This window comes from Palaemon carinicauda, chromosome 39 (assembly GCF_036898095.1).
Source record: "Palaemon carinicauda isolate YSFRI2023 chromosome 39, ASM3689809v2, whole genome shotgun sequence".
Classification (NCBI taxonomy): domain Eukaryota; kingdom Metazoa; phylum Arthropoda; class Malacostraca; order Decapoda; family Palaemonidae; genus Palaemon; species Palaemon carinicauda.
Window position 1 is genome coordinate 14,161,049 of NC_090763.1, and position 20,395 is coordinate 14,181,443.

The following is a 20,395-nucleotide window of genomic DNA, read 5'->3' on the forward strand; positions in this document are numbered from 1 at the left end:
AAAACCATTCGGGAATTAAGTAGAATACGGCTATATTTTAACAAATTTAATATAAAAATAATCATCTAATACGAGAGAAATACAAAAAATAAACCTTTACTTGACATACAAAGAGACACTTGACTTAATGAGCATGTGCGTTACTGAAAAAAAACTATGTCCGCACCGGACTCAAAATTTAGCAAAAACAATTAAACATTTAGCAAGTTTCCTCGATAAACGCCTTACCGAGACCTTTATACGTATTCTACAAAATAACTCTGATCCCCTGGCACAAGGATCGATGAAATATTCACAGATACCAATTTTACATAACTAGCAAAACCTATATGGAAACCGACCTGGGTACACTAGGGGGGGAGAGAGAACAATTAAGGACTTACTGTGGTTGGGGACGTCGGATCAAAGAGGCAGAGCGGGCCTCTGCAACCCCCGACGTCACCTTTTTCCAGCATTTTTTTCTGAACCTAAATTTCTAGATTGGATTTTTTTTAATCATGTTACAATAAAATGACATTATATTTCTTAATCTTAAATTACAAGTGGTCGATTTCTTTAGTCTCAGCGCCTCCCCTACCAGACGGTTTCTCTTTTGGCTCTAAAACATAATCGTCTTGAACCACATTCATTCGCCCGCGAGTTCTCTCCTCTCCCTCCAATTTGACGCAACGTAGGTGGAGTCAAATGGTGGGAATTTCGATTGATCAGTTCGAAATTCCCGACAAAAGTAATGCAAAGTCATAAAAAGGGTGAAAAACAAATGACATGAGAAAGAATCTATTGGAAGTCACAATAAATATGAGAAAGAAAAATACAGAATAAAAGAACGCCAGGTCATATAAAAAGTGTGAACTGCATATTTGAGAGTGGTAAGAGGAAAAAGCAAGTGTTATAAGAAAGAAACAATAATTACAAAAAAAACAAAAAAAAAAAACAAGCATATCCATAAATTCTATGAAAGGCAAAAGTTTTATAGAAAGGACAACAAAAATAAGTGACAAAAAATAGTGTGGTATGTGAAAGAAACGTAGGGAGTCACAATAACTGATAGAAGAGAAAAAAAATTAAGAAACGTACATAACATTGTATGTACTTGGAGAAATAAAACAGAGAGAGAGAGAGAGAGAGAGAGAGAGAGAGAGAGAGAGAGAGAGAGAGAGAGAGAGAGAGAGAGAGAGAGAGAGAGAGAGAGACGAAAGTGGTAAAAAGAGATACTGTATAATAAACAAGAGTTACAGTAATTGCCATCAATGAGAAATATACTACAAATAAATGCAAGATCGTATTATAGAATAAGAGAAAAATAGCAAATTAAAGACGTAAGAACTGTCAAAGAAAATGGTAAAGGGAAGAAAATGGTAAAAGGAAGAAATGGTAAAGGAAAGAAAACGGTAAAGAAACGAAAATGGTAAAGAAGAGAAAATGGTTAAGAAAAGAAAATGGTAAATCAATAAAACGATAGGAAGTTGTAATTAATGCAAGAGAAGATAAAATATTAGAAAAGTTTTGGATGCTCGTACTAAAGGGACAGAAATTTTTAGAAACTGGCAAATAAAAAAAAAATTAAAAATAGTAGGCCTATTGGCGAGCAAAAAAGTTAACTCCATATCAAAAGTCCACTCAAATTCAAATGACCAGCTATATCCAAATATTTTAAATTAAATGATTTTGTAATATCTATGGGGTATCATAATTTTTTTTAGAATAGATTTGTGAATTGGCACTGCAGAGGCCAGCATTTAGGCCATTTAAAGACTACGAATGTGATTTATTTAAACAGTTACAGGCCTACATAATCGAAATATATACAGATTATGTGCATTTTGCACAGGCATTGTGTATGTAAAATGAAAATTCTAAGTGACTTACCTTTGAGTGTTAAAGAAAGCACCAAGAGCCCTTTTATTTACAATTTCTTCAAAGGCAGTTTTCTTTAGATTGGATTGGATCTACAACGCATGAGTGCTTCTTGTAATTATGTTACGAAGTAAATGTCGAGAGGTTGGATACCAAGGAACCAATCAATACCTGGGGTAAATCAAAAGGTTACTAAACAAGTGCAACTATGGGCTAAAAAAAAAAAAAAAAAAAAAAAAAAAAAAAAAAAAAAAACCCAAGTATTGACTACAAAGCATACCCTGTAACGGGGTGGCTTTCCTAAAGTTCTCGTTTTCTTTGGTATCAGCAAGAAAATTAATGAATGGGAGACTAAGAAATTTACTAAAGCAATATTTAAGTAATTGCGTTTTCTGTGGTTTTATTGGAAAACAAAAGTTCAAATTATTCGGATTATTACTTAAGATTGTAAAATAATATTTGATTAACTAACAGTATATTTCATTTAAAACATTCTTAAGACCCTGAAATAATACATATAATTCATCTAATAGTTATCCCTTACGTTATAGCCGTTTTCTTTGATAATTGACATAGAAAATTTGTATATATTGGAACTTAGGAATTTAGAAAATGAAAATTTCAGTCATCATTAGTTTGCTTGGTGACCTAAAGATTTACATCACTATTTTTGTATTGGGCCCCACAAATATTTAAACAGTACACATACCTATAAATATTTTCAATGGATTTCAAGAGGAACGTTAAAAAAACACTGAAGTAACACCCAAACTCCATCTAATATCCATAATCCCTTACGTTGTTGCCGTTTTCTTTTATATCAACGATATTATAGGTTCAAAAGCATAAATTAGAAACTTAGAAAATTATGGAAATTGTCAAGAATCAATGTTAAAATGAATGATCTGAAGTACTCGAAGCAATATCTAGAGTACATTTTGTATGCACAAATACGGAAGTTTTTTTTTCTATGAAGAAAAATCGGTTAGGGTAAAATGGGAACCTTATGAATTTACTCACAGAGTTAATATTCACGGAGCCATAAGGTAACCTTAGTGACTACACCTCACGTTAAGCGAATTGCTTTTTATGTAAAACTTTATACAGTGTATACTTAATATTCTTACGGGGTTTCAAAATATCTAAGGCTAGTATAGATTAACATTACCAATCAGAATGGGGCATAAGTAGGTCGTATGTGACCTAATCTATCAAATAGGTGATTTTTGTTTTAAGGTGGTCAAAGTTTTCAATATACTTTTACATTTATAATGGCAATTTCCAAATAAACAAAGTCTTACTAAATTAAATTGCACGATTTTCGTGTTCTAGACCCACAAATCTTGGATTTTCCCTTTTCATGACATTTAACTGTTTTTCGGTTAATTTCAAACTCAATTCATTGCTTCATACATAAGCCTACATTTCCACAAGGGTATAATTCAATTTAATTGTCCCATTATGCTATGCCTATATTTCACTTTGTTACTGTCAACAGATTTCATAACTGAGCCAAAACCGAGGTACTTTTATTACAAACTTCACACAAATTTCTTTAATCTATTATTATTTTCCAGCTATGAATTCTACTTTAAGCACAGTAGTGTTCACTCCCTCGTTGAAAATTTCCTAAGAATTGTGCTTTAGAAAGGTTTTCTTCCTAACAAATTATCATTTGGGTTACTCACCCCCCCCCCCCCCAAGTGCATTTTGGGGAAAACCTTCCAGTTCCTCTGTGAAGCATTAGTTATGATACTCGACCAAAGGATGAAGGAACAATGGTGAAGTTGAAGTAAAGCAATAGCAGGCAAACTACATTTACGTCTACAGAGCATGAGATGGACAGTGACTGGAATTGGCCCTGGAAGGGAAAACTTAAATTGTTCTCAAACAACTTACATCAATACGGATTGGTTTCAGCAGATTAGATTTATGGACTAGATCTATATTGACAAGCACAAGATTTTGGGGGTTTTCAACAGCAAAGTGCCTCTAATGCACAAAACTAGTTACAGAAAAGCAGAAAAAAATACAGTAGAAGGATATAAAGAAATAGAAGCAATGAAACAATGTTATAATTAAGACCTAAAAGTGATGTACTTTAGGTAAAATCCAATCAACCACGAAAGCCGTTTCGTAAGTTTTACAGTAGATAATTCCATTAAACTTTACTTCTCATCTACCCATTACTCATGGAACATACGCTGTCTATTCCAATGATACGTTTAATTATTGTCTTTCACTGATCACACTTTTCCAATTGTTTCTTTTTTTAACATGTGTAGAATAATGTAGCCTACTGTGTGTCGAGAAAGAAAATGCTTTAAATATGGATAGGACTGAATTGGAAAAAAATGTAGGGTTAATGAAAGTAAGCTAGCCTAAACTTAGGGTGCAGCTGGGGGGACTAAGATGCTGCACTCGCACATACTAGGAAGTTATGGCAGAATGATTGAATTTTGAAAATTAGCTACCAATAACACCACCCCAAAATTACCATTCATCATCATGGGTAAATTTTCAAAATGATAGGCTCATAACTGCCATAGTTTGTAAGCTAACTGTACAAAATTCGCGATTAAATTACACTAATTAATGAATAAGATGGAACTGGAAAGAAAACTTTAATAACAAGAGACCAGGCTCTTGATGAATCACCAAAACCACTTTAAACGAGTTATGTGACAAATGTGGTTACACGTGACCCAAAAGTCAATGAATGAATGAATGAATGAATGATTTGAAGTTCTCTGGCATCCTGACATCAAATGTCATTGACGCCGACCCCAAAAGTCAAAGAAATGTGTTTCAGCTCCTCTACAGACACTATGGATCAACTGCATTTCAAAACCATTTAAACATTACAGCCTTAAATAATCTCAATGGCTGACAAAGTACCTTCATAAACAGCAACCTTCATTACTTATAATCTTATTTTTAGAAGGGACTTTACCTGATCCTGCTACAGCAGGAACAGCCAGGCAGCCTACAGGACCACGAGATTTGTTTATCATCAGGCGATCATAGTCCAGGAATGACACATTTGTTATCCACATAAGTAATTGAAATAAAGTTACAAATACTGGGTGGTTCAGTAAACCTATGTTCAGGATATAGATCAAAGCAAAGTAAGTTTCCCTATTATTAGATTGTAGTCTAGTGGCTTTACAGGTCTAGGGGACAAGTTCAAAACACTGCTGGTTTGGTGGCTACACAATCTGTGTATTGTGAAGACTACCGAGATAAAATTCACTGTGGCCAACTCTGGTGCCGCTTTTCCTCCCCAGGCCTTCTAAAGAACAGAAAGGTAGTCCCCAAAAGCCTAAGATACATGAAAGATTAAAGGTGAAAGATTGCACTAGGAACACAAAAATAAGTAGGGAAAAGCACACGAGAGAAGAACTGTCAACAATAGGTTGCCAAAACTGATGATAGCAAGGTGTTAGCCTATCTGATTTCAAGGTAGAATGGGATAAAAATAAATATTGAGAATTTAATCATTAATTTATGTATGGTACAGGGGAAATAAGCTTAATTGCAATAATAACAAGCTTAGAAGCTTTGTATCAATCTATAAGGCGATAGAGTGCCCACAAACTTATTTTACGGAGTGAGCAATTGGGAATCAGGAACCAGGAACGAACACAATATCAAGCTTAACAATATAAAATATCGTTAAGGAAACATGGAATAAAAACCAAGACCTCACTAATAAAAAAAATACAATTTATGTGAAAAACTAATTATATTGATTAGACTAAAAGTTCAGAGGAGGGAAACTATAAAAGATAACTGAAATTCACAACAGACTGCCTTCTAAGAACGTTCGACCAACCTATTGTAAAAATTGTGGTCAAAGCCACAAAATGCTGCACTGTATCCAAACCGTTGATAATGGCTGTCAACTGGAGATGGCAAACACACTGTATTATAGGTAGATGAAAATTTGATGGACAATTTACATTGAAACATCAAATTACTGTACATCCACTTTAGTGGGGTTTTCATATTTGCTTATCAAGTTACTTATAAACTTAAAAAAAATATCTAATACATCAAACAAAGCAAGATTCTATAAACATTCGCAAAGGACAAAGAGAGAGAGAGAGAGAGAGAGAGAGAGAGAGAGAGAGAGAGAGAGAGAGAGAGAGAGAGAGAGTACAAGATAAAATGGTTTCATACAGATAAACAATACTGTAAAACCCTTTATTATTGACAATGAAGCAAGATTAATTAAAAGGTTGTCTTATTACCTAGTCAACTTGAAACACAAACCAATGGGCCGATAATTAGTTAAAAATTTGAAAAACTTTACCATTTCAAAATTCATCTTCCAGTCTCATGCGGTAATCAATGGACTCCCGGGACGTTCTTATCTGGAATCCCACAAAAAAAAAAAAAAAAAAAAAAAAAAAAAAAAAAAAAAAAAACCGATTCTACCATTTTTGTGGCTATAGTAATTTTGCCTGATACATTTACATCTAAAAATATCCATGAAATAAAATGAGAAGTGGCATTAGAAATAGTATTTCAGTACTATAAACTAGTGGGAACTTTAATGTAAGCTAACCTGTTTTGGAAAGTTAAACATTTTCGTTTGTAAACCTCTTACTTTAAGAGGAAAAGCCTGAACCAGTACTAAGATATGCTGACGTATAAACAGTCCAAACAGATCCTATTACAAATTTAGATACTATCAAGAGATCCTATTACAAAACGAGATAACAAGACAGATGACAAGTCTAAAGAGACTAGACTGCAGATACTTCCATTCAGTGTGGAGCATAAAAGACTAATTAAATTGTAAGTCTATGGTAAAAGTAAAACTGGTTCTTTGAATGGTCAGGCGTTGCCTCTCTTTGGTTAAGACTCATTTTGTCGTTGCTTACAATTACACTCACCGAGTAGTATGGTCTATTCTTTCCATATTCAACTCTGTCCTCATACACCTGACAACACTTGAGATTACCAAACAATTCTTCTTTGCTCAAGGGGTTAACTACAGCACTAATTGTTCAGTGACTGCTTTCCTCTTGTAAGGGTAGAATAGACCCTTATCTATAGTAAGCAGCTCTTCGAGGACACTCTAAAATCAAAACCATTGTTTTCTAATCATGGATAATGACAGCCCTTTCACCATGGTCTTCCATTCTTAGAACATAATTCTTTTGCTCGAGAGTACACTCGGTCATAATATTCTATCTTATTTTTCTTTCTCTTTTTATGAAGTTTTGTTTATAAATAAAGTTTTCAGTTTATAAATGAACTCTTTATTTTAATGATACTGATCTTAAGAGATTTAATTCTAATTGTTCATTTCTTCTAATTTATTTATTTCTATATTTCCTTTCCTAGCTGGGATATTTTTCCACGTTGAAGCCTTTGGCTTTATATCCTCTTCCTTTTCCAACTAGGGTTGTAGCTTAGCTAGTAGGTTAATGATGATAATATTCAACAGGACAAACAAGGTTAAGACAGTGCATGGTAGAGTACACAGAGAGTAGAACGAAAAAGGAATTTCCTAATATGGTACATACTGTAGCCTACTGGTAGCAGACAATGAACCTGCAAATGAATGATAAAGTGTTTGCTTGGCTAAATCTAACCAAACCTAGGAGCCTACTCATTGATCAACCCTGATCGAAATGCAAAGGTTTAAATATTACTTGAAAGAAAAAAGGACAAAATTGGGAAATTATTCAGGACTATGATAATAGAAGCCAAACTATAGAATAGAAAATAAGAAAAGTTTGGTGTTAATTAAAAGACCAACATTTGACAAATAATAATGGCCACAAGAATTAAATAGGACTAGAATGCATACACCAAAAAATCTCAGCACAAATTAGATGGCGAATTTGAAAACTAACTTTTCACAGCAAAAAAGAAAACACGAGACTGAATATACACCTTCAAGGCATAAGTTAACAGAACTTGAAATTTTCTGATCATATAAGGAAGCAATGATAAATGTTAGAACATCTACTTTAGTTCTATGCAACTTAGCAAGGTGAAGGAACTGTTATTAAATCACTTGCTTCATGGATATCAAATTTTTGAAAGTTTGGAAATCAACTAACAATGAAGTCAGACAACAAACTAAAACTGCATGGTGACAGAAATTGGTTGTATGTAAAAGGTTAATAGGAAATAAAAGTCTTTCCCTATTAATTATAATTGAGAATGATCTAGGAAACAAAGGGTTTTGTAGTCTGCTTTGCGTAATTTACATAGCAATGCTACTTAAAACTAAAATGGATATTTCAACTATGGCAATTGTTTGATGTTGAAAATTTAAAGCAAACATGGATAAATAAGAAATGTAACAAAATTTTCAACTAATACAAGGGACAGGCATATTCTTAAAAAGGGAAAAAATTGTATCTACAATCCGGTACAGGCCTAATAACGTACACTACAGATAAAAGATTTGGACAAATGTGAAGGAGGAATGTACTGTAAGAGGACAAAAAGCTATGACACAGTATCAATAAGCAAGATAAAAAGAAACTTATATGGATGATGAAAGAGTAGTTGTATCATTAACATACAGGATCCAAAATGTATTACTCAAATGGGCAATACTGGACAGTGTACAGTAGTGTCAAAACAAAAGAGTTATGGAAATCGGTAAATGATTGATGGTGGAAATAGACGGAGCACCAAACAGGAGGGAAAGTTTTTGTGTTAGACAAAAAATAAAGCAATACACACAATAGGTAAAGCAAGCACAATTAGCAGAGCTACGTCAGCACTGAAAACTTTGAAAACCAAATAAGAGTATAAAAAAAATAAGAAAACAGAAACTGGGGGGAAAAAAGTACATTTAAGATTCTTGCAAGAAACATTAACACTATCTAAACACCTAAAAGAAATCAAGAATACGGAATGAAATGAGCTTGAAGAAAAATACAATTTTCACAGATATGGCTATTTGCTGTTGGTGATAGAAGACTATGCATGAGGACTGGATTGGATTCATGAACTTGGGCCATAAGGAAGCTTAAGGTTAATCTGACAATTTGATAAAGCATCCAGTAACTAGGGTAAACATATTAAGTGCTCCTTTACATTATGAGGAAATAGGGACCCCAAATGTGAGAAAAGGTAGCATGGTGTAACAATTGGTTCAGGTTACAGAGTAATAACAAATGGGTCTTTAACCACTTAGTTTGCAATGTACTGTAGATACCTCATGTGATTTCTAGGTTAAAATGCCTAAAGGTTTATATGAAGAAGAAAAGCTTAGGGCCACATTCCACTACCTGCCAATGCTTTATGCACTAGGTCTGCATCACGAATAAGAAGTAATTCTTAATAACTCAATTAGAATGTATTCTTGAATCCTTCAGAGAAAGATGGTTCACAGTTTACTTTGACATGAATAAACTTCATAACTTGAGTTGAGAATCAAGAGTCGAAAAGGGATTCCAAGAGGTACTTAAAACACCAATGGTGGGAGGTGAAACTGGTGAAACAGAACTGTAAAGGTATGGCAAGACTTTGTAGAAACAAAAACAATCACTTCACAACAACTAAAGAAAAATATGGATCTGCAAAATCTTCGTAGATATCAAGTGCTTGTTAAAAATCTCAGAGAGAGAGAGAGAGAGAGAGAGAGAGAGAGAGAGAGAGAGAGAGAGAGAGAGAGAGAGAGAGAGACCGACCCTTTATAGTTAGTATCCCACTAAAATTACCCGAGAGGGAGGTATGACAACCACCTATTTAAACCATGAAAAGTGACTGTTAGGAAGCAGATACAGTATCCATAAAAAGACAAGGCCACAAACTCAACAATAAATCCTTCATTCTTAAACAAAACATTTGTATTTACATAAAATTGAACATGAATAACTTAAGTTATATGGGTAAATTTGACATCAATTACGGACTTCAATATGGTAAATTACTACTGGGTAGGGCAAAAAGTCATATAAAATTTTCCAATTTTCAGGCTTGAGGAATAATCCAAAAAAGGGGTATGATCTCCTATGAAGATGAGAATATAAGAATATTTATGCTGTATACATTGGCGTCTACATTTAAGCAAATTTTATTACAAGGATTTAAAACTACACTTTCAACTGAACAATTAGCAACATGGATTACACCATTAAAAAAAAATGGCCCACCTATATGCCCAACAAAAAGCCAGGAAAGCTCTACCTCAGCAGTCACTCGAGTTTGGAACCATGTGGCCATCAGTAGAAAGAACAAAAAGTCAAATATGGCTCACAACTAATGTGTTTATTGGGAAGCAATTGTGAAACCCCCAAATAAAAGATAAAAAATGACAAATTCGGAGATAATTTGTATTTTTCCTAACTACACAAACCTTAGCTATTTAATATGGGTAATTACTTTCAGCGTGGCTGAAAGGACGAGCCATTAAAATTTTAACGAGGGTTTATTACCCCAACGCTAGTTAGCGGCGGGTAGGGAGGGTAGCTTGCTACCCTCCCCACTCACACACCTGTGTGCTAAGTTCACTTTGCATAGAGGTAGGACTTCACGGGGGCAGGGCTGGCGGGCAAGTTTGATTAAATAGCTAAGGTTTGTATAGTTAGGATAAAAACAAATTATCTACGAATTGGTCATTTGTTCCGTAACTGAAATACAAACCACGCTATTTAATATGGGTGACTCAACTCTTAGGAAGGGTGGAAAAAGTCCCAGCCATACTGGCTTTTGGCCGGGGACTCATTATCTGAGTGAGTCAGCACTCAACAATAAAGAGTCCCTGCACCTCGCTCACACCTTGCTATGCAAGGGCTGCAGCCTACATAAGCTGTTTGTGAAGGATTATGTGTGACTCGTCCTAGGAAGTTGACCTGAAGTTCTTTAGATGGAAACTTTAGGCTAGGACTCTCCCAATACCACCTCGTCAGGGTATGGGAACATGACAGTATTAACTTAATACTAGGAACACAAGGGAACATGGTTTACCTGCAGTGGTTTGAGGTCAGCTGTGCAGAGAACCGAGGAGGCTGCTTTCCCCAAGAGAGGGGAGGATGAAGAAAAGAATAAGGGCCAGACATACCTTTTCTTTCATGCAGACTAAAACTGGGTAACAATGCCCTCAACCCTCTGCTACTTGTCCATTAAGGAGCCTGAGGTTTAAACCAGCTGTTGTGCAGCCACCACAGGGCCGATAGAGAACGTATCGAGCCTCCTGTGGGTCACGTCTTGCAGGTATTGGGCTGTGAAGGTCGTTTGACGCTTCCATACCCCTGCTTGTAGAACCTGCGTCTCTGAGAAGTTCTTTTTGAAGGCCAGGGATGTAGCTACACCCCTGACATCATGAGCTCTAGGGCGACATGATGGAGGAGGGTCAGGATTCAGGGACAGAATGATTGTCTTTCGAATCCATGCTGAGATGGTGTTCTTGGTAACCCTCCTCTTCGATCTCCCAGTGCTAACAAACAATGCCTGCACTTGGGGACGAACTGCAGCTGTTCTTTTCAGATATAGCTTCAGACTCCTTACTGGGCACAGTAGGAGATGGTCTGGGTCATCTGTTACGGAACGAAGACTCAAAATCAGGAAGGAGTCGAACCGAGGGTCCGCACTCCCGGATTCCGAGTCTTAGCAATAAACTCTGGGACGAAGCTGAACGTTACCTCCCCCCATCCCCTTGAATGGGCGATGTCATACGAGAAACCATGAAGTTCACTAACTCGCTTGGGTGACGCCAAAGCTAGTTGGAACACCGTCTTCCGAGTTAGGTGGCGATCTGAAGCCTGGCGTAATGGTTCGTAGGGAGATCTCTTAAGAGACCTGAGAACTCGAACCACGTTCCATGGAGGAGGTCTCACTTCCGACTGAGGGCAGGTAAGTTCATAACTACGTATGAGTAGGGAAAGTTCCAGCGAAGAAGAAATGTCCATTCCTTTGAGCCTGAAAGCTAGACTTAAGGCCGAGCGACAGCCTTTCACTGCCGAGACTGAAAGGCGCATTTCTTCTCGCAAGTACACTAAGAACTCCGCTATTGCTGGAATAGTGGCATCAAGTGGAGAGATACCCCTTTCACGACACCAACCACAGAAAACTCTCCACTTTGCCCGGTAGACCCCTGCGGATGACTTTCGCAAGTGTCCAGACATCCTTTCCGCAACTTGTTGCGAAAATCCTCTCTCTGCGTGAGATGCTGGATAGTCTCCAGGCGTGAAGGAAAGATGTTGGCGTGTGGTTGTTTGAGTAGCTCGTGTTGCGGAGTGAGTTCTCTCGGAGGCTCCGTAAGGAGTTGCAGAAGGTCCGGAAACCATTCCGCGTGATGCCACAGCGGAGCTATGAGGGTCGTCGAGAGATTGACCGATATTCTGGTCTTGTTGAGTACCCTCCTCATCAGACAGAACGGAGGAAAGGCATATACGTCGATGTTGTCCCACCGTTTTTGGGAAGCATCTTGCCAGAGAGCCTTGGGATCCAGAACTGGGGGGCAGTACAGCGGCAGTTTGAAGTTCAATGCTGTCGCGAACAGATCCACAGTCGGGGAACCCCACAAAGTCAGGACTTTGTTGGCTACTTGACGATCCAAAGACCACTCGGTACTCACTATCTGAGACGCTCTGCTCAGACTGTTGGCGAGCACATTCCTCTTGCTTGGAATGAAGCGAGCTGATAGTGGAATCGAGTGGACTTGGTCCATCTCAGTATCTCTACTGCAAGATAGGATAGCTGTTCTGAAAAGGTACTTCCCTGCTTGTTGATGTAAGCCACTACTGTGGTGTTGTCGCTCATCACCACCACAGAGTGACACGCCAGGTGCTGTTGGAACTGTTGAAAGGCCAGAAATACGGCCTTCATTTCTAGCAGATTTATATGGAGGCACTTTTCTGATTCTGACCACAGGCCTGAGGCCCTGTGGTTCAGAACGTGGGCCTCCCACCCTTTCTTTGAGGCGTCCGAAAACAGCATCAAATCCGGGGGGAGGACGAGAAGATCCACTCCCTTTCGTAGGTTCTCGTCTGCCACCCACCACTGAAGGTCCGTCCGTCCCGCGAGACCCACAGGGATCAAGACGTCCGGGGAATCGTGTCCTTGACTCCACCGAGACTCCAGTTGCCATTGCAGAGATCTCATTCTGAGACGACCGTTGGGAACTAGATGGGCCAAGGATGAGAGATGGCCGAGGAGACGTAACCACGACTGGGCTGGAAGTTCGTCTCGTCTGAGGAAAGGACTTGCGACCTTCCTCAGTCTTGCTATCCTGTCGTCTGATGGGAAGGCTTTGTGGAGATTGGTGTCCAATATCATGCCTAGATATACCAGTCTTTGGGTAGGAAGCAGAGAAGACTTCTCGAGATTTATCATGATCCATAGATCTTGGCAAATTCCCAGAAGTTTGTCTCGGTGTCGAAGAAGGGTTGACTCCGAGTCTGCTAGGATCAGCCAGTCGTCCAGATAACGGAGGAGACGGATGCCGATCCTGTGTGCCCACGGAGATATGAGGGTGAAAACACTGTTGAAAACCTGAGGTGCTGTGGAGAGACCGAAACACAGCACCTTGAACTGGTAGATCTTGTTGTCTAGGCTGAATCTTAAGTACTTCCTTGAAGACGGATGTATTGGGATCTGGAAGTACGCGTCCTTCAGATCCAGTGTACACATGAAGTCTCGCGGTCTCACTGCGAGTCTGACCATGTCTGCCGTCTCCATGCTGAACAAGGTCTGCTTGACAAACCTGTTCAGAGCTGAGAGGTCGATGACTGGTCTCCAGCCTCCAGACGCCTTCTTTACAAGAAAGAGTCAACTGAAGAAGCTTGGGGACCCGTCGACGACCTCATGGAGGGCGCCCTTCTTCAACATGGTCTCGACTTCTTCCCATGGTAAGAGAGCTCAACGACACTGGATTCGCTGTCAGGGGAGGTAGAGATGTTATGAACGGGACGCGATATCCTAGACTGATCACGGAGATCGTCCAGGAATCGGCCCCGAGTTGCTGCCACCTGTCTGCGCAACTTTAAAGGCATCCCCCCACTGGTGGACATGCAGGGGGATTGCCAATCCTAGCGTTTGCGGCCTCGGCCACTCCCCTTAGGATTTTTCCATACCCTGGAGGACTTTTTGCCTATCTTGTCTTTGACAGGAAAGGGCTGCTTCGACACCATTGCCTTTGGTGCTACTGCCGGTTTCGTCGTCTTTGTAGGGCGAGGTTGTTGACGTGCTGGAGGTTTATAGGGCTTTGATATTAAAGCCCTATGGAGGAGGGAGTTCTGGTTGGACTTCCTCCACCTCTCAGCCGCCTGCTCTACATCTTTCGGCTCAAACAGACTACTCCCCAAAAGGGAGGAATGTCTGAGCCTACTGACCTCGGTGCTGGGGACCTTCGTGTTAAATCTTTCAGACACCGCATCTCGGCGTTTCAGGAGAGAATTGGCCCACAAGTTCGAGACTTGGTGGGCTAGAAACTCGATGGTATGAGTGCCTGAAAGAAGGAAGGTCTCCAAGGCCTTCCTGGTACTCTCCTTAGAGAAGTCCTCGAATCGTATCAGGATGCCAAGAGACCCTAGCCAGATATCCAGCCACGAAGTTGCCTGCATGGCACACTTCGCTACCTTCTCCTGGCTGAGGATCTCCGAGGCCGAGAACGACACTGGCCGGTTGGAGTCTCTCTCAAGAGGTACTCCCCTGGAGAGCTCTTCCACTGAGTGCTGAAGGGGAAGAGCTAAACAAGACTCCTCCATGATCTCGAAGTACCTCCTCTGGTGGACACGAGGAGGTGGGTGGAGTTTGTTTCCGGCACTGGAACGGCTGGAGGAGGCAAGCTCGGAGAGCTGGCTCTCGACCTTATCTCTGGCACTCTTAACCCCCTGGGACCAAGGCAAAGCCGCGCTGGCTTTAGGGGGCTTCTGGGTACCAAAGACTTGGTCCAGAACCGTGTCCTTGCCCTCTCGAGGAGGAATCCCTGGATCCGCGAATCCGTTGAGGTTCCTCATCAGAGTCATAACTTGCCAGAAGGCATGTTCCGACTCTTGCGGTTCTCCTCCTGATGGACTAGCAGCAAGGTCTCCAGTCCCAAAAGGCTCCTCTTGGGGGGACTCGTGGATGTTCTCTGCGGGCTTAGCTGGCTCTGGTCTTTTCCTCGAAGATGAATTGTCTTGGAGTCCTTCGACTCCCTCCTGGGAGAGATGCAGGATTTCAACAAAGATGGTGGGAGGCTCGTCTCCACCTCCACCCGGGAAGACTTCTCAGCTTGAGGTGGGGTTTCTCCCATTGGTGCACTGGGAGAACGCCTCACCTCACGTGAATCCCCTGAGGACGGGAAATCCTCATCCACAGGGAAGGGAGAGAAAGTCTCGGGGGGGGGAGGGAGCCTTTCTCAAAGACTTCTGAGGAGCCAGTTTCGCCCTAGGAGAAGTTACCACGTCGTCCACTCCTCTCTTCCTCTTCAGGAGGGCCGAGATTGCCGCTGATTTGAAGCATAGTTCAGAGAAAGCGGGCTTGAAAGCCTGCGCAACCGTTCTGATAAAGGACCCAAACCAGGGCTGCCGACTGACAGCAGCGCTGTCAGAGACACCCTCTGGAGGGAAGGGGATCGTAAGATCCTAGGAGTGGAAACTACAACAGGGTCTGCCTGAAAAGAAGAAGCTGTGGAAGAAACGTTCCTGGACCTGTCCGGAGATTTCCCTCCCTCCGTTGAGCGTACTGTCCTGCCCTTACGGGGGGGGGGGGGGGGGTGGACGCGATGAGGACGACCTGACTGTGCGTTGTCCTGCAGCCTCTCGTGTGGGAACGCGCTGGGCATCGCGTGATAGGTTATTGCCTGGATTGGGTGCGGACGCGCGGGGGCGAGGGCGAGCGATGGCGGGCAGGCGAGCGATGGCGGGCAGGCGAGCGATGGCGCGCAGGCGAGCGATGGCGCGCAGGCGAGCGATGGCGCGCAGGCGAGCGATGGCGCGCAGGCGAGCGTCGACGCGCAGGCGAGCGTCGACGCGCAGGCGAGCGTCGACGCGCAGGCGAGCGTCGACGCGCAGGCGAGCGTCGATGCGCAGGCGAGCGTCGACGCGTGGGAGAGGGCGCGTGTTGGCACATGGGCGAGCGATGGCGCGCAGGAGAAGGAGCTAGTGGGCGCGTAGGCGACAGGGCATGTGGGCGCGCAGGTGAAGGGGCGCGTTGGCGCGCAGGTGAAGGGGCGCGTTGGCGCGCAAGTGAAGGGGCGCGTTGGCGCGCAAGTGAAGGGGCGCGTTGGCGCGCAAGTGAAGGGGCGCGTTGGCGCGCAGGTGCGCGTTGGCGCGCAGGTACGCGTTCTGGAGACCTCAGACAGTGTGTAGTCACAGGATCCCGAAGGGCCCGTAAGGGTGAAGCCGTTGGGCGTGCGCGCACAGGGGAAATATCCCTAGCAGTAGGCGCGTGGGCGCGCGATGGAGACTGCGGGCGATGGCGCGTAGGCGAGGGATGGCGAGCAGGCGAGATCCGGTGGCGTGTCGGCGATCGGTGGTGCGGTGGAGAGCGCTGGCGAACAGGGGAGGAAGAAGTCTTCCCTCTGGAGGCCAGATCCGAAGATCGTGGGTAAGCAGGCGAACGATGGCGCACAGGCGAGCGCTGGCGAGCAGGAGAGCGCTGGCACACAGGAGATCGCTGACGAACAGGAGAGCGCCGACGAGTAGGAGACAGTGGGCGTGCATGGCGCGCATCAGGCTGAGGGCGCGCAGTGGTGAGGGCGAGCAGATCGTGGGCGCACAGGAGATCGTGGGCGCACAGGAGATCGTGGGCGTGCAGGCGAGCGCTGGCGCGTTGTCTCTGGAACCGCCGAGCGAGCAGGAGATCATGGGCGCACAGGAGATCGTGGGCGTGCAGGTGAGCGCTGGCGAGACGTGTCTGCAACTGACGAGCGCTGGCGCTCAAGGGACTTGCACACAATGTGTGAAAGCCCCTTTTGCCCCGAAGGGACCGGTGCCCGTTGGATAACGGGATGGGTGGGTGCCCACAGTGCATCTGCAGCTAAGTAGTACGACAGCAGGTCAGCAGGTCTGGCAGGAGAAGGAGATCGCGTACGATCTGCGGAGAGGTCCAGGTCCAAAGAAGTAGCAGGAACGGTCGCTGAAGGATGAGGTTCCTCTGCGGCGGACTGCGAGGATGAAGACCCGAAGAGGCGCCTCCTAACACCCTTGTGAGGAGAAGGTAGACCTCGGAGACGAAGAGGAAGGCGAGCCTTACATCTTATACGTCCTCTGGGAGCAGCAGGCAGACCATCGGCAGTCCTCCGAAGAGGAGTCTCTGTCAGTGAACTCCCCTGAGGGGGAGAATCACCTGCAGGAGAGACCGTTGGACTTAGTTCCTCCCTCGAAGGGTGTTCGGAGGGGGGAGCTAAACCTTCAGCTACAACAGGAACAGAGGTTTGAACACACTCATTGGAAGTCTCTGCCACAACAGCCTCGACGATAGACAGAAGGTCAACCTCTGCTACCATCGCTGACTGTTTGACAGCTGCTCCCATCCTGATCATGTCAAACAGGGCTTCCTTGGAGGGCGAGCCCTGAAGCCCCAAGGAAGCCCCAAGGAAGCCCAAGGCTGTAAAAGATCATTATTACTCACATTTACATTAGGAGAAACAATTAAATCCTCCCCCGGGGGGGGGGGGGGGAGGAGGAACTGCCTCGCTATGGGAGGCAACTCCCTCTCCCAAACCCCGAGATCGGTCAACAACAATACGGCCTACGCTATCACTCGACGGCCTCTCGAGAGAAGCCGATCGAGTGGGAGCTTCGGAGGAGGTTTGGGCCACGGAAGAAGAGTTCTTAGGATTTTCCTTCTTCAAAGAAACCTTTGAAGGAGAAATATCCCGTTTGGACTTCTTCTGGCGCCGGGAAAACCTCTCCCACTGTGAGGTAGACCACTCCCTACATTCAATACATACACTACCACTATCACACCGTTGACCCCTACAATAAGGGCATAAGGTGTATGGGTCGATGTCTATTGCCAACATGAAGGTCCCACAAGGGCGGTCAGGCAACCCAGGACACTTCCGCATCGTAGAGGCCAACTTCACAACACTCTAGAAAAAGAAAAAGCAAAAACAAAAATAAATAACCCAAGGAAATTGTAATGTACACAAACAGCGAGAGCTAGTACTTTTACTAAGTTAATGTCTCCTACAACATATTTGCAAACAAGTGAAAACATTTAATAGGAACAAAACTTTGTTGCAATAAGATAGACATGCTTATAATAACATGCATGAAAATACACTAAATTATTAATTAGTTGGGAAATTTATCAAAAGCTAAACAGAGCGACAAATTCATGGCATTACTAAAACAACGAAGAGTTTAAAAAAGTCCATAAACGTTGTGTATTTTGGGCGAAACAAGGAAGAAATCAAAAGATTGTGGGGTTCATATATATCACAATCATTACGGTAAAATGAAACCATGGGGCTAATAAAAGTAGAGGATACTCAAGCAAACGAAGAGGGATCGGGGGAAAAAGCAATCCATAATATTGCTATGCAAACATACAAGGGAATTAAGGTAAAATTACAGTATACTGTAATAGATACGAAAAAAAATCGAAATTAACATTAATTTTTACAATAAAAGCAACCGATTCTGAACAAAAGCAGTGATTACTGTCACTAAAATGCTAAGAGAAATGATCAATGGAAAAAATGCACCTAATGACGTATAAAAAAAAGACAATAAATAAATTGGAAAGGTTAGTGGTAAAAGAGCTTAGTACACTAAAGTATACTACGAAATCAAATAACAATAAATGCCAGTAAAAAAAAAATAATTAATCAGGAAAAGGGCGTAAAATAGTACAAAAAAGGGTGAACACATATTGAGAGAGGAACACGTTGCATGGTAAAGAACTTATTGGAAATCAAAATAAATTACGAGAGAAAAATACCAAGAAAAGAATGCAAGGTCATAAAAACTGAAAAAACAGTTTTTTGAGAGAGAACCTATTGGAAATAAAAAAAAAAAACTGAAAAGCAAGAGTTTTGAGAGAGAACCTATTGGAAATCAAAATAACTGAAAAAACAGTGTTTTGAGAGAGAACCTATTGGAAATAAAAAAAAAACTGAAAAGCAAGAGTTTTGAGAGAGAACCTATTGGAAATTAAAATAACAGAAAAACAAGTGTTTTGAGAGAGAACCTATTGGAAATCAAAATAACTGAAAAACAGTGTTTTGAGAGAGAACCTATTGGAAATAAAAAAAAAACTGAAAAGCAAGAGTTTTGAGAGAGAACCTATTGGAAATTAAAATAACAGAAAAACAAGTGTTTTGAGAGAGAACCTATTGGAAATCAAAATAACTGAAAAACAAGTGTTTTGAGAGAGAACCTATTGGAAATCAAAATAACTGAAAACCAAGTGTTTTCAGAGAACCTATTGGAAATCAAAATAACTGAAAAAACAAGTGTTTTGAGAGAAACCTATTGGAAATCAAATAACTGAAAACCAAGTGTTTTGAGAGAGAACCTATTGGAAATCAAAATAACTGAAAAACAGGTGTTTTCAGAGAACCTATTGGAAATCAAAATAACTGAAAAAACAAGTGTTTTGAGAGAGAACCTATTGAAAATGAAAAAAAAAACTGAAAAACAAGTGATTTGAGAGAGAACCTATTGGGAATCAAAATAACAGAAAAACAAGTGTTTTGAGAGAGAACCTATTGGAAATCAAAATAACTGAAAAACAGGTGTTTTCAGAGAACCTATTGGAAATCAAAATAACTGAAAAAACAAGTGTTTTGAGAGAGAACCTATTGGAAATAAAAAAAAACAGAAAAACAAGTGTTTTGAGAGAGAATCTATTGGAAATCAAATAACTGAAAAACAAGTGTTTTGAGAGAGAACCTATTGGAAATCAAAATAACTGAAAAACAAGTGTTTTCAGAGAACCTATTGGAAATCAAAATAACTGAAAAAACAAGTGTTTTGAGAGAGAACCTATTGGAAATAAAAAAAACTGAAAAACAAGTGATTTGAGAGAGAACCTATTGGGAATCAAAATAACAGAAAAACAAGTGTTTTGAGAGAGAACCTATTGGAAATCAAAATAACTGAAAAACAAGTGTTTTCAGAGAACCTATTGGAAATCAAATAACTGAAAAACAAGTGTTTTGAGAGAGAACCTATTGGAAATCAAAATAACTGAAAAACAAGTGTTTTCAGAGAACCTATTGGAAATCAAAATAACTGAAAAACAAGTGTTTTGAGAGAGAACCTATTGGAAATAAAAAAACAAAAACTGAAAAACAAGAGTTTTGAGAGAGAACCTATTGGAAATCAAAATAACAGAAAAACAAGTGTTTTGAGAGAGAACCTATTGGAAATCAAATAATTGAAAAACAAGTGTTTTCAGAGAACCTATTGGAAATCAAAATAACTGAAAAACAAGTGTTTTCAGAGAACCTATTGGAAATCAAAATAACTGAAAAAAACAAGTGTTTTGAGAGAGAACCTATTGGAAATAAAAAAAAACTGAAAAACAAGTGTTTTGAGAGAGAACCTATTGGAAATCAAAATAACAGAAAAACAAGTGTTTTGAGAGAGAACCTATTGGAAATCAAATAACTGAAAAACAA

General features: G+C 41.2%; 1 long non-coding RNA gene across 3 annotated transcripts in view; it reads right to left on the bottom strand.

The window, feature by feature from the left end:
* The window catches only part of LOC137631013 (uncharacterized), an 84,921-nt gene that overhangs the window by 2,123 nt on the left and 62,403 nt on the right, over positions 1-20,395 (bottom strand). For 2 of the 3 annotated variants that reach the window (XR_011041837.1, XR_011041838.1), the window contains exon 2: positions 1,870-2,028. This is a non-coding gene — a long non-coding RNA (uncharacterized lncRNA). Of the gene's footprint in view, positions 1-1,869; positions 2,029-17,716; positions 17,858-20,395 lie in introns of all 3 variants that reach the window. The other variant, XR_011041839.1, reaches the window with a different exon arrangement.